This window comes from Myotis nattereri (genome assembly GCF_964212035.1).
Source record: "Myotis nattereri genome assembly, chromosome: 5".
NCBI classification, from domain to species: domain Eukaryota; kingdom Metazoa; phylum Chordata; class Mammalia; order Chiroptera; family Vespertilionidae; genus Myotis; species Myotis nattereri.
The window spans coordinates 67,919,698-67,932,745 of record NC_138080.1 but is presented as its reverse complement, the minus strand read 5'-3'; positions in this window follow the sequence as shown (position 1 = coordinate 67,932,745).

The following is a 13,048-nucleotide window of genomic DNA, read 5'->3' as shown; positions in this document are numbered from 1 at the left end:
TCTTTTATCTTGACATTCAAGGCCTTCTAAAATCTAGTGTGCGTGTTTCTAGTCGTTCCCCTCAACTGTCACACATCCGTTAGCCAAAAACAAACCAAAACAAGAAACCCAGCCAAACAAACAAACAAACAAACAAAAACTGATTTTAATTCACACCCATGCTTTCTCTTCTCTGTGCTTTTATACCTCCCTTTTCTCTCGCCTGGAGCAGAGACTGTCACTCCTCTGGATAAGTAAATGTTGTCCAAGATCCATTTATTCTCTGGTTCACAAAGGGTATATTAGATCTTTATTAAATAGTCTAAAATATCTGTTCAATAATGTTCTCATTTAATATCTTTTTAAAAGACATTTAAAGTGAATCAGAAAGCAATTAAATGATTAATTGCTGCAGCTGGATTCTGCTGCCCTCAGCCTCTGCGGATGCTATCTGACCGATTAACCTCTGTTTCAGGGCCCTGTCTTATTGAGGAAGGCAGTGACGGAAAACGCCTGGCCTATCACATGACTGATCTCCGCTGTCATGAGCCATCTTTCTCTAACTGCAAGCTTTCATTTTCAAAGTCCTGGCATGATTTCAGGAGCTGTAAACCTTCATGTGAGTAAGTGAGCAGTAAGAACTGGCAGTTTTTCAAACCCAAGTCTTTTCAGCTTTAAACCCACATTTAGCTATGATGGGTTTTTTTCCACCTTAGTTTGGACATTCTTTCTGGTGAATACTTTTTTGATAAATAAAATAGGGTGGAGGTGTATTTGACCAGGACAAATATGGGCTGGTACAGTTAGGGCTAGCAATCGAAAGAAAGTCATAACAGCCCCAACATTAATTCCAAAGTCAGAGCAGGAGGTAGGAGAGGAGTGGGTGTGTAGATAGGGTTCCCAGCCTCTCCACCTACAACCATAGACTCAGGGTGGGGGAACTTGAAAGTAATGAATCCACGGGTGATGCTGACCCACATGCCGGTATAGACAGATGTTACTATTGATGTCTTGGGAAAGGTCAAGGAGTGCCAACTCCTAAATGAATGGAACAGCTTTGTGAGATATCAGGGAAACATATATCCTTGGAAATTTTCTAGTAACAGTGCTTAAGTAATTGGGGTTCAGTTTAATGCAGAATTAATTGTTCTTAGTGCATTCTTAGCCAGACATTGTGATTAATATTATTTTCATTAATATTTAAGGGATGGGGAATCTGAAAATAAAAATGTGAATATAAAGTGAAAAATGTAAAGATTAGTTCTTGCTTGATTGTTTTTTGAAATTTGTATATCAAATGTTTTATTGCACCCTTATCATTTTGTTTCTTAGATTTCAAAACAAATTGGTGAGAGGAGAGGGAGAGACTAGGTACAACACGGAGTGTTACGCCACCATTGTCATGGAAGCAGGTGTATTGCTTCCTGCTGTACACACTGAGGTTTTGATCATGCATCTATTTTTGTTGTTGTCGTCTTCTCCTTTATCTTTATATCTAGCAAATGTCTTTATGGTGCTATCTTAGGAAATTGGATTTAAGGCATCCTATACTAGCTTATGGAGGTCATTTGAAAGACAGCTGCAGACACCTGAAATAACAGCTTACATTTGTGGGGCTCTCAATCTACCAAGATAATATTATGTCATTTAATCTTCTCAACAACTGGATGAGATAGGTACTATTATCCCTATTTTATGAATGAGGAAGCTGAGGCCCAGGAGATTAAATAACTCATCTTTAATCACATAGCTAGGAAGTGGTGAGGCTGTAAGTTAAAACCAGGCAGTCTGAATCCAGAATAAAATAATAAAATGCGTATAACCAGAATCAAACTAATTTTGTTCTTTTTAGATTTTATAAACTTACCATCACCACTAGTGAATTCTGAGTGGCAATTAGTATGGAATGTGTAAGGATAGGAGGGGGATTGTTTTGAGTAGAGAAATGGTAGAGGAGAGTGCAAAATGAAGGAAGATGCTGCTGAAAGTGCTGTAGCAGGTCCCGAGGTAGGGAGTCTAGGAGGGCAGATGTGGCACTTCCCTCCGTTCTGTGCTCACCTGAACCTCAGCCTGTGCTGGCAGGCAGTCCGTTAGAGTGTGGCTGGTGACTTTTTTTTTTTTTCAATTGAAGTTTACATTCAATATTATTTTTTTGCATTAGTTTCAAGTGTACAGTATAGTGGTTAGATAATCATATACTTCATAAAGTGATCCCCCTGGTAAGTTTAGTACCCACCTGGCCCCATACACAGTTGTTACAATATTATCTACTATATCCCCAGTGTTGTAATTTAGATCCCTGTGACTAGTTTGTAACCACCAATTTGTAGTTCTTACTACCTTCACCTCTTTCCACCCAATCTCCCTCCCCGCCCCCCACACCCGCCCCCTCTGGCAACCGCTGGTGGCTAATTTTTGTCACTTTCTGCATTGGTTTCCTGCTCCTCAGGCTGAGACAGATAACACTGACAGTTCCCTTTGAGTTCCCATCCGTCCAAAGCACACCACCCTTCTAGATTTGCAGTTCACATTTCCTTCTGCAGAGCCAGGGTGTGCCCTTCTTTTCAGGCCTCTTCCCACCTCAGAACACTTAGGTCAGGCCCACTGTCCTGTATCTAAACCTGTGGGTCTAGATATGTTTCAGAATTCAAAGTTTTTTAGATTCTATAACAGTAAAATGGTATACAGTCCATATATTAGATCACATTCCCAGTGGGGCCTAGGTCAGCACCCTGTAAACAAATCCTATATAATAAAAGGCTAATATGCAAATGGACTGAATGGCAGAACAACCAGTCACTATGACACACGCTGACCACCAGGGGGCAGATGTTCAATGCAGGAGCTGCCGCCTGGTGGTCAGTGCACTCCCACAGGGAGAGTGCTGCTCAGACAGAAGCCCTGAGCTGGGCTCATGGCTGGCGAGCGCAGTGGCAGTGGTGGGAGCCTCTCCCACCTCTGTGGCAGTGCTAAGGACCCCTCAGGGGATGTTCAACTGCCAACTTAGGCCCGCTCCCTATTAGTCGGACATCCGCCGAGGGCTCCCGGACTGCAAGAAGGCGTAGGCTGGGCTGAAGGACTCCCCTGAGTGTATGAATTTTGTGCACCGGCCTCTAGTACAGTCATATCTCACACAAAATGTGTACATCATTGCCCTCAGTGAGACCAACAGTGACTCCACTCAGCTGCATGTCAGGAAGGTCAGATGTTGCTAGCAACCAAAGTTTTGTGCCAAATTTATGAAAAACAATTTTAGTTGCAGGGCTTTTGGAGTTTGGAATTGAGGATAAGAGAGTGTGGACCATATCATCCCCAGTTCCTACTGCTCTACTCAGAGGCCTGGTCATGAAAACACTGACAGGGTTGTTTCTGCATTTGCTGCTCTGGCCAGGCTGGGGTCTGACTCAGGCGCCACCTGAAGAACCCTGGACTCCACTTCTCATTCTAGGTTTTAGTGGGGAAAGTGGGCTCTTGGGAAGTACAATCAGGATCTATACTCTGTATAGTCCATGCAGAGTTGTGAGCAAAAAGTGGTAAAGGAAATACAAACTCAGAAAAGAGAAGAATCAGAATTAGTTTTCATTTGAAAGACCTATTTGAACTACTTAGCCCTCTCCCCTTCTTCCCTTGGGAGTTAGCATACAGTAGCTTGGAGGACCACAGATAAAAGTGTAATATAGCAGGTAATATTAAAAACAACCTGTAAAAAAAATGCATTATTCTGAAGACTTAGCAGCTAATTTTCTGTTGCTTTTACTTCTTATATTACCCCCCTCCCCTCAGTGCATAACCTTTTTAAAATCTTATGTCCTGCTCCCAAATTCCTTCTGAGTTTAAAGTCTAATTTTTGTTTGTGTTACTCTGGTAAAGTCTATAAAAGGAAAATGATAAATTAATGGCATGCTTGTAGCTATAAACAGGGGATGGATTCAGAAATATACAAACATTCCAAGGACGCTAATTCTTAGAATTGCCATAATCAACTCCCAATTAACCTTAAATTTACAAGTCTAATCAAATGTCCCAGTCTGTTCCATTGAAAAGCGATGCACTTCAGAGCCCTAGTCTCCAGGATCCAAACCAATCAAAGAAAGACCCTTTTGAAGGAGTCACTCTTTTAAGCTAAGTAAATTGCTCAGTGATCTTATGTAACGGTGTTTCAGCTTCCCCAGAAGTGTTAATCCCAGTGCAGCAGGTGGTATTGGCCACAGCACAGAGACCTCCTAGCTCAGCTAAAAGATAATCAAGTGCTATCCTATTATCAAAGAACATCTTTGGTCAGAGAATCTAAGGATTTTTGTTAGGTGGCTATTGTTTTAATAGCAGATTCTTGAAATATTTTCAAGAGCTAAGTAGAGGTTTCTGATTATACCCTCATTTGTACTCATTCCTAACCAGGGAATGCCTCCTTGTAGGACCATTCTAGGACTGTTAGGGGCACAGTTAGATAACCGAAGAAGCATTGCCCAGTTATGCACCAGCCATCTAGGCATTCATTGGCCCAAGGAGAATGATCACAGACAAAGATAAATCCTGTAGAGCACAGTCCACTTCCACTAAGGTGGCACTGTTACAAGAACCATTTGCAGGGATTGTTGCATTTGCCCATTTAAGCCAGGGGTCAGTTAGGTTTCCTCCTAGCCTGAAGAGAAAGTTGTTCTAAATTCTAGAGGTTGCTCTCTTAGCAATGGTCTGGGAAATATGGGTGATGGTGTTATCTTTCCAGGCCAATGCCAGAGTAAAGAAAGAAAGAAAAGAAGGAAAGATTTCATACCTAGCTAAAGTAGGAAGTCTTGATCTGGTGTCTTGGGCAGATGCAATCTACATCATTAAGAGCTACTACTTCTCTTCCTGGTTTATTTAATTTGGAGGTCTTTAGTGTTTATGCAGGCAAGCTGTGAGATGCATACCCAAGGTTCAGATCTTGGAGTTTGGCTGCCACCTGGGTAGTGAGGAGGATCTGCTATAGTCTTTTACCATTCTTCCTGGGTGGGATTCTGACTTAGAGGTATTCAATCATAATTCCTCAGGTGGTACTTTTACCCCATTGGTTCTTTAGCCAAGCACATACCCCAAATGTCTGAACCTGCAGTCCCTCTCTGTACTAAGCAGGAATACTTTTTTGTAAAGGCATATGAGTAAAATAATAACTGTAAGTGACAAAAGACTTAAAATGTTAATTGTTAAAAATCAAATGAGAGCTCATTATGATGGAATTGACAAGGAAATTAGGTTATTTCTGTAACATGTAACATTTTAAGACAATAACTGGAATTATGACTGATAACATTATACCAGGGCATATCAGACTTTGGGGAATTAATGAGATTTCTAGAACACTTATATACTTATACAAGTACAACATAAAGGAAGCTTATTATTTGACAATATTCCCCATGAAATTTAACATGTCTAATTAGTTTAGCATCCCCTTTTTATAAGGAGAGAGAACAAATCTTTTGAGATATAAAATCCCAAAGTTAGTACAAAGTCAGAAAGTCTTCATTTAGAATTTGTTTTGGGGGGAGTTTGTAAAAAATATTAAAAGATTTAAAAACATTTGGTCAAATTGGGTCATAGGTTACTATGAAACAAAACTTAATTATCTTCTTAACCAAAGTGACAAAGATTTCAGAGACAAATATAGAAGGTTACATTGTTCTGAGCAGAACTTAGTTCATTCTTAAAAATATTGAGAGGAATAAGTTAAGTAATCAAAGACCTGATAAAGACAACACAGAATATAGATGATTATTTTGACCAGACTCAAGATCTTTGTCTTTCTCTAGGCAGGTTACTTAAGAGATAAAGAAGATCTTTGTTTAAAGTTTTTTATTAAGATCAGACCAAGAATCCAAGAAAACCTTCCCTTTCAGTAGATGAAAGAAAATTAAGGCTTAGTTGTACAGAAGTACACAATTGATATTAAAGCTTATTTTTGGAACCTCTATAACAGATTTATTCAACCTTATCCAGCTTGACCATGCATAAAATTCCTTTTCCAAGGTTACTTTCCCACACAACTTCTACAACTTATTTTATATTCATATTTTGTCCTATGTTTTTCCTCTTTCCCATTCTGAAATAACCAGCCTCACTTTAGGACAAAATTACTTTCTTTTTCCTCAACAACAACTAAAAATGCATTTTCAATGCTCATATTTTCTTTTACCAACAATATACACCCACTTCCCTCACATGCAGATTTTTCTTTATTATTGCTGGTAGCTTTAATTACAAATATTAGGATTCTTAACCCTAAAAAACATTTAACTTCTAGTGAACACTGAGAAGTAAGCAATTATGAAGTTTTTCACATTAGCATTCTGTGGGTTGGTAGATTTATAAATGCTTCTTATAATTTTTAGAAACATGGGCTTGCTTAGAAAATTTCTTGGCATGGCACAAGATATGTTTAATAGACACAAATATCTTTAGTCCTCTGTAAAATGAAGCCAAAGTTGATAAATCTACTTTCCATAATTGATGTTTTAGTATTTTATAGATGATCTAGATATTTAATAAATTTCCATCAGTTAGCTGAATCTTAGAAAAACTGTAAGGTTTCAGGTTACCAAAATGATTTGGAGAAACTATTTTTAAAAATTCACTAAAAACCTTCTATCCTACTTACATCTGTCTAATTTACTTGCTCTTAACACTTATGTTTAAATTATAAAAATTTCATCACATTTAGCTTAGGAGAGAAAGCTTAAAAATACTGACTTATTTTTCTTATGGGCAAATTTTGTAACAGAGATAACATGAACTTATTTAACCACTAGTAAGTCTAGGTAGGATGAAAGTATTATATGTAATTCTGATAACTCTAAAGACATGTCTGTTTTAATTAAACCATCAAACTCAAGATATCCAAAATTTCTGTTCGGGTCAGAGTTTGTTGTCTTATGAAATTGAAAAATGAGCTCACAGACAAAAAGATGAGCAAAAGCAAAGTTTTATTACAGAAAAGCTCCCTCCTGCAGAGAGGGGACCCACGGGGGTTTCTGCTGCAGCTCCTTTGTAGAGCAAGCATGTCAAACTCGCCGCATGTTGCCCACAACGAATATTTTTGCGGCCCAGCTAATATAACAATATGTAAGAAACGTTTTAATAAAAATTGCATAACTTAATTTTTCAATATCCTGTTATACATAATTATTAATAACAAACTACAACGTTCTCTAATGACTGATTACTATAATCGTGTTGCATTCATTTCCCTTATACGCCTTATGTGCAGGCACACCATTTCTCTCCACTAATACTAGCAGCGAATATTTTAGTAGCCTATTGCCATGTCATTAGTCTTGTACTTACTTGTTTGGTGTGCACAACAGGAAATATTTTGCTTTCGGAGAACAAGAAAAATAGGTTTATTTGCATTATGCTTATTAATTTGTGTAGTTATTCAGTGTCTGGTAAGTTAATGTTCGAGAAAAATATTAATTTTTATTAAAATGTTCTATTATTTTATGTTAACGATTACTCATTTATTTTAGCCCTTTGTATTCAGCATGTCTCTAGTGAAATAAACCTATGTTTCTATGAAAATTGAAGCTTTTGTTTTTTTGTGGCCCACATAAACTTAAACCTTGTTTATTATTTGGCCTGTGTTAGCCTTTGAGTTTGACATTCTTGGTCTAGAGCAGCAGTTCTCAACCTGTGGGTCGTGACCCCTTTGGGGGTCGAACGACCCTTTCACAGGGGTAGCCTAAGACCATTGGAAAACACATATATAATTACATATTGTTTTTGTGATTAATCACTATGCTTTAATTATGTTCAATTTGTAACAATGAAAATACATCCTGCATATCAGATATTTACATTACGATTCATAACAGTAGCAAAATTACAGTTATGAAGTAGCAACGAAAATAATTTTATAGTTGCGGGTCACCACAACATGAGGAAGTGTATTCAAGAGTCGCGGCATTAGGAAGGTTGAGAACCACTGATCTAGAGTCTCTTCTAAAGAGTCAAAAGAAAGAAAAAGAGAGTTATATCCTCTTATAGTAAACCAGTAATCTAATAAGTAAAATGTTTCTCTGGATTCTGTGAGCTGCTTCAGCAAATAAATCAAACTCAAGAAGGAGGTAGTTGTAATCTCCTTTCTATAGTTGGTGGGTAAGAAGCACAAATGACAACCTGGCCTGCTGGGGTCCAGCCCCAGCAGGTCCAGGGGTCCCCAAAGGTGTGGACGGAGTTGGCGAAGAAGGAATGACACAGAGACAGCATTCAGTTGATCAGCAGCCTAGCCAGGATCTCTAGCCAAGTTCTGGTCAGGATCTCCAGCAAAGTTCTGGTTAGGATCTCCAGCCAGGTTCTGTGTCCATGTTCTCTTGCTAGGTTCTCCAGCCAGGTTCTGTCCAGGTTCTCCAGCCAGGTTCAGTCACCAGGTTCTAGTCAGGTTCTCTTGCCATGTTCTATCCAGGTTCTGTAGCCAGGTTCTGTCTCTAGGTTCTTCAGCCGGGTTCTCTCGCTAGGTTCTGTCTCTAGGTTCTGTGGCCAGTTTCTGTCCAGGATCTTTTGCCATGTTCTCTCCAGCGAAGTTCTTCTGTCTCTAGGTTCTGTGTAGGTTCTGTGTCTAGGTTCTGTGTCTAGGTTCTGTGTCCTGTTGTCTTGTTACATCTGTATTTATACCAGTTGATTCCAATCCTATCAATCTCTATTCCAAAGGTTAGGGTGTTTCTTATCTCCATTCCAGGGAGTAAAGATTATGTAGCTTAAGCATGATTGTTCGTAGTTAAAGTGATTAATTACCCGCCTGGCACTTAGTTAAGGGGTTTTATTTCCTCCCTAACTTCAGGGGAAAATCCCTACCTGGGGAAACAACCTTTCTCAGAGAGGTGACCTTGGTTAAAACACATAGTGCCAAGAAGGTGAACAAACATATTAAGAACAGTATGCCATATATGCCAGGTCCCTTGAAACAGCAGAATTTGAGTGATGGGGGCACTTTTGTAGGATGAGCTCTTAACCTATGGAATCCAGTGCTATCTACAAGTAGTGTCAGAATTGAGTTGAATTGTAGGTCACCCAGCTGGTGTCGAAGAATTGCTTGGGGTAGGGAAAATACATGTCAGAACTCGGTGCAGAATCTGCGTAAGGAAGGACAGCTGCGAGGTAGAAAATCAGGAGAGAGGGCTGTCCTTGAAACCAGGGAGGGGGTGGTGATGAGGAGAGGTGAAGGAAGAAAAGAACTCAAAGCATCTTGATATTGGTAGTAAAGTAGACTTTGTTCTCCCAGTGCCTCATTAATATACTATAATTTGACTAAATCACACTAACGAAGGCAGAGGGTGAAAGGGTTACACTTGCTCCTGAGACTTACTTCAATTCTTTGAATATTTGGAAAACACTTTAACTCTTGGCCAATAACATGGGTCATTGATGAGTGCCTGTTATTGAGAATGCTGACCTTGGAGATTTCACCACTGAAAAAAAAACCTGGCTTGTTTTAAAGCCTATTCTCTGATCATAAAACACGGGCAAAGACATCACTTGCAGAAATACTACATCATGATAAAAATGTGTACTAAGTCACTAGCTTCAGATACCCCTTATGTTTTCAAGTTAGCAGAAATGGGAGAGTAAAAACAAATCTTGCCTTTCAGTTCTACTCATGTGTCTTTTTAATTGTTTCCTCTTTGGTTCCTCTGCAACAGCCCAGCAGTCCCAGTGGTGTGTGTTGTAGATGTAAGAAACATCCAAACCTGTAGAGAATTTTTATGAGTTTATTTGAGGCAAACTGACAACAATGCCAGGAAGCAAGATCTCAAATGCTCCATAGAAGGACAGTTTTGCTATTTCTTTTATACATTTGGAATTAAGGAGGAAACGCAGTGAAGGTTTGAGACAGCAAGTTCCAGGATAGTTAACAAAATTATGTGCTCCCTTGAGGGTGGTTACACCTTCAAGGGGTCTGCAAAAGAGAATTACCTCTGGCATTTCAAGTGTGTGTTAACCTACATGCACAAAAACAAAGAACAGGACTTGCTTAAAGTGAAGATAAACCTTTTACTAAATAAGTTTTATGCCTGGAGTGCAACTAGCCACCATGACTGCTCAGTTAGGAATTTATGATTAGATCACCCTGTGAGGTTGCTTCAGGTAAGTTTTATTACAGCGCCCCTTTCCACGCACAATTTTCGATGGCATGTGGGGTAAACCACACTTATCTCAGGATCAGCAGTTCCCTGTCCTTCTGCATTTACCAGGTGTACTTGGGGGAAGACATAACCCTGGCACTCCAACCTCTTCCCTGATTTGAAGTGTCAAAGTGTTTTGGAAATCAGGTCTTGGTGTTAAAACTCTCAGGGAACTCTGGTAGGATTCAAGGGCACTCAGTGCCTTTGAATGTTGATGAGGAACAACTGCCTGGCCCACCCATGGTGAAAACCTTCTAAAAACCCATGAGCAGAACGACTTTGAATTATGAGTAAGAAGATCAGGGAAAATCTGGTTTCTGCTCTGCCTATTATTTGTCAGAGACACAAGAATTTGTGCACATATTTTCACCCTCTCCCAACACCCCCTCCTTGCAGCTATTTAAAGTATTTTACAAAGGGGGTGTTTCAAAGAGATGTGACCACAAGGTATGCACAAAATTCAGATTTCTCTTATGTACATTGCAGGGCTCTCCTGGCATTTATAATCACCTAGATGAAAAATGTGCTCTCCCCATTTCCCGTCATTGTTGTAAAGGAAACAATCCAGCATCAGTGGAATCTATCTCAGTGTTCTCTGAAGGATCATTTGTCAGCTGAGTAAGGCACATGCTTGAAGAGGTTTCAAGTAATTCTTGTTTGCACTACTTTTCTATAGTAAATCTGGGGATTGACCCTAGATAAAGATAGACTGAGCTCCCTGCTGACACCAGCAACTTGCCATGTGAAAAGCCACCTTAGGGATTGGTCCTCAGGCCCAGGAGATGATGCTACTGGAGGAGATATGATTGGTCTCTACTGAACCCTGCCTACATTGTAGATTTATGAGCAAAATGAATGTTGTTTTTTTAAGCCATGAAGTTTTGGGGTGGTTTGTTACGCAGCAATAGATGGTTGTAACATTGGATTTCCAGGATATCACATTCCCAATTTTCTTCTGCCTCATTGCCACTTTTACTTGGTCTTTGATAATTATGCTCATCCTGCTTTGTTTTTTACTTTTATTTGAAATGATGGAAAATTTTAGTCATACACAAAATAGCAAAGTAGAATAAACTTCCACCTGCCCCTTAACCAGCTTCAACATTTCTTTCTCAGGGCAATCTTATTTCATCTGTGCTCCTACCTACTTCCCTCAACCCCACCCATATTATTTTTAAACAAATTCCTCAGACTGTCTTTTTGATATCATATTCTCTTGGTAATCTCACCTGGCCTCATGGCTTTACATATCCTTATGATGAAAACTCCCAAATTTATTACCTGCATTAAAGCATTGTGGCTCAAAGCATGGATTCTGATATTCACATGCCTGGATTCAAATCATGGCTCTTCCATAAACCACCTTGGTGACCTTAGGCAAATTATTTAATCTCTATCTGTGAAATAAGAGATGGTAATATTTTTTACTACTTCCTGGGATTGTTGAGAAGATTAGGTAAATTTCCTAATTTTGGAAACAGGTTCCAAATCCTGTTTCCATTTCCATATGTAAAATACTTAGAGCAGTAGCTGCACATATATACTTGTTGGCTTTATTGTCTCCAAGCCAGATCTCTTGCCTAAACTCCAGACTTATACGTCCAACTGCTTAGTTGGCATCCTCACTTAGATGTCAAATACATCTCAAGTTTACCACACCCCTGGTCTCCCCTATATCCCACACTGCCCTGCCCTCAGGCTTTACCATTTCAGTTAATGGCATCTCCATCTTTCCATTTGCTTCGTCCCAAATGCCATGATGTCATCCTTTACTTCTCTTTTGTTCTCATGTCTTACATCATATCCTGTTGGCTCTGCTTTCAAAATATACCCAGAGCCCTTCACCATTATTATCCTTGTAGAAACTTCTATCATCTCTTGCCTGAAATACTGCAGTAGCTTCCTAACTGGTCTGCCCACTTTCACTTTTCCTCCCCATCCCTCCCCCAATAGTCTGCTTTTTTTTTTTTAATCCTCACTCAAGGATATTTTTCCATAGATTTTCAGAGAGCGTGGAAGAGAGAGGGAAAGACAGATAAATATTGATGTGAGAGAAACACATCAATTGGTTGCCTCCTGCACAAGCCCTGACCAAGGCCCAGGCTGAGGAGGACCTGCAACCAAGGTACATGCCCTTTCCCAGAATCAAACCCAGGACCATTCAGTCCATAGGCTGATGATCTATCCATTGAGCTAAACCAGCTATGGCAATAATCTGCTCTTAATAAACAGAATGGTCTTTTTAAAAAACTGTAAGTCAGCACGGCTGGTGTGGCTCAGAGGTTGAGCATTGACCTCAGGAGGTCACGGTTCAATTCCAGATCAGGACACATGTCAGGGTTGGGGACTCGATTCCCAGTGGGGGTGTGCAAGAGGCAGCCAATTGATGATTCTCTCTCATCATTGGTGTTCCTGTCTCTCCCTCTCCCTTCCTCTCTGAAATGCATAAAAATATATTAAAAAATTTTTAAAAAAGTAAGTCAGATCATGTTCTGCTTAAAACCATCCAGTGCCTTCTAGTATGTTTCAAAGTGAACACTAGAAGTCCTTACAATCCTTTGATCTGTCTGTACTCATTTTACTCCAGCCTCACTGCCCTCTTTTCTTTCCCTTGAAAATGCCCAGAGGGCTCTCACAGTAGGTCTTTACAATTCAGCTGTTCCCTCTCCCTGAAATTCTCTTTGCCCAGATCTTCACAGCTAACTCTTTCACATCCTTTAGTCTTGGATTAAATGTTACCTTCTCATTTAATGAACATCTTTCTTTAATAAGTTTGGGTCCTGGCCAACCATCCCTCTCACACCTTCAACATTCTCAGTCCCCCTTACTCTGCTCTACTTTTTCTTCTTTCCTTGGTATTACCTTCTAACATACTTATAATCTGCTCATTATTTTGTATTTATTCCATGTCTCCT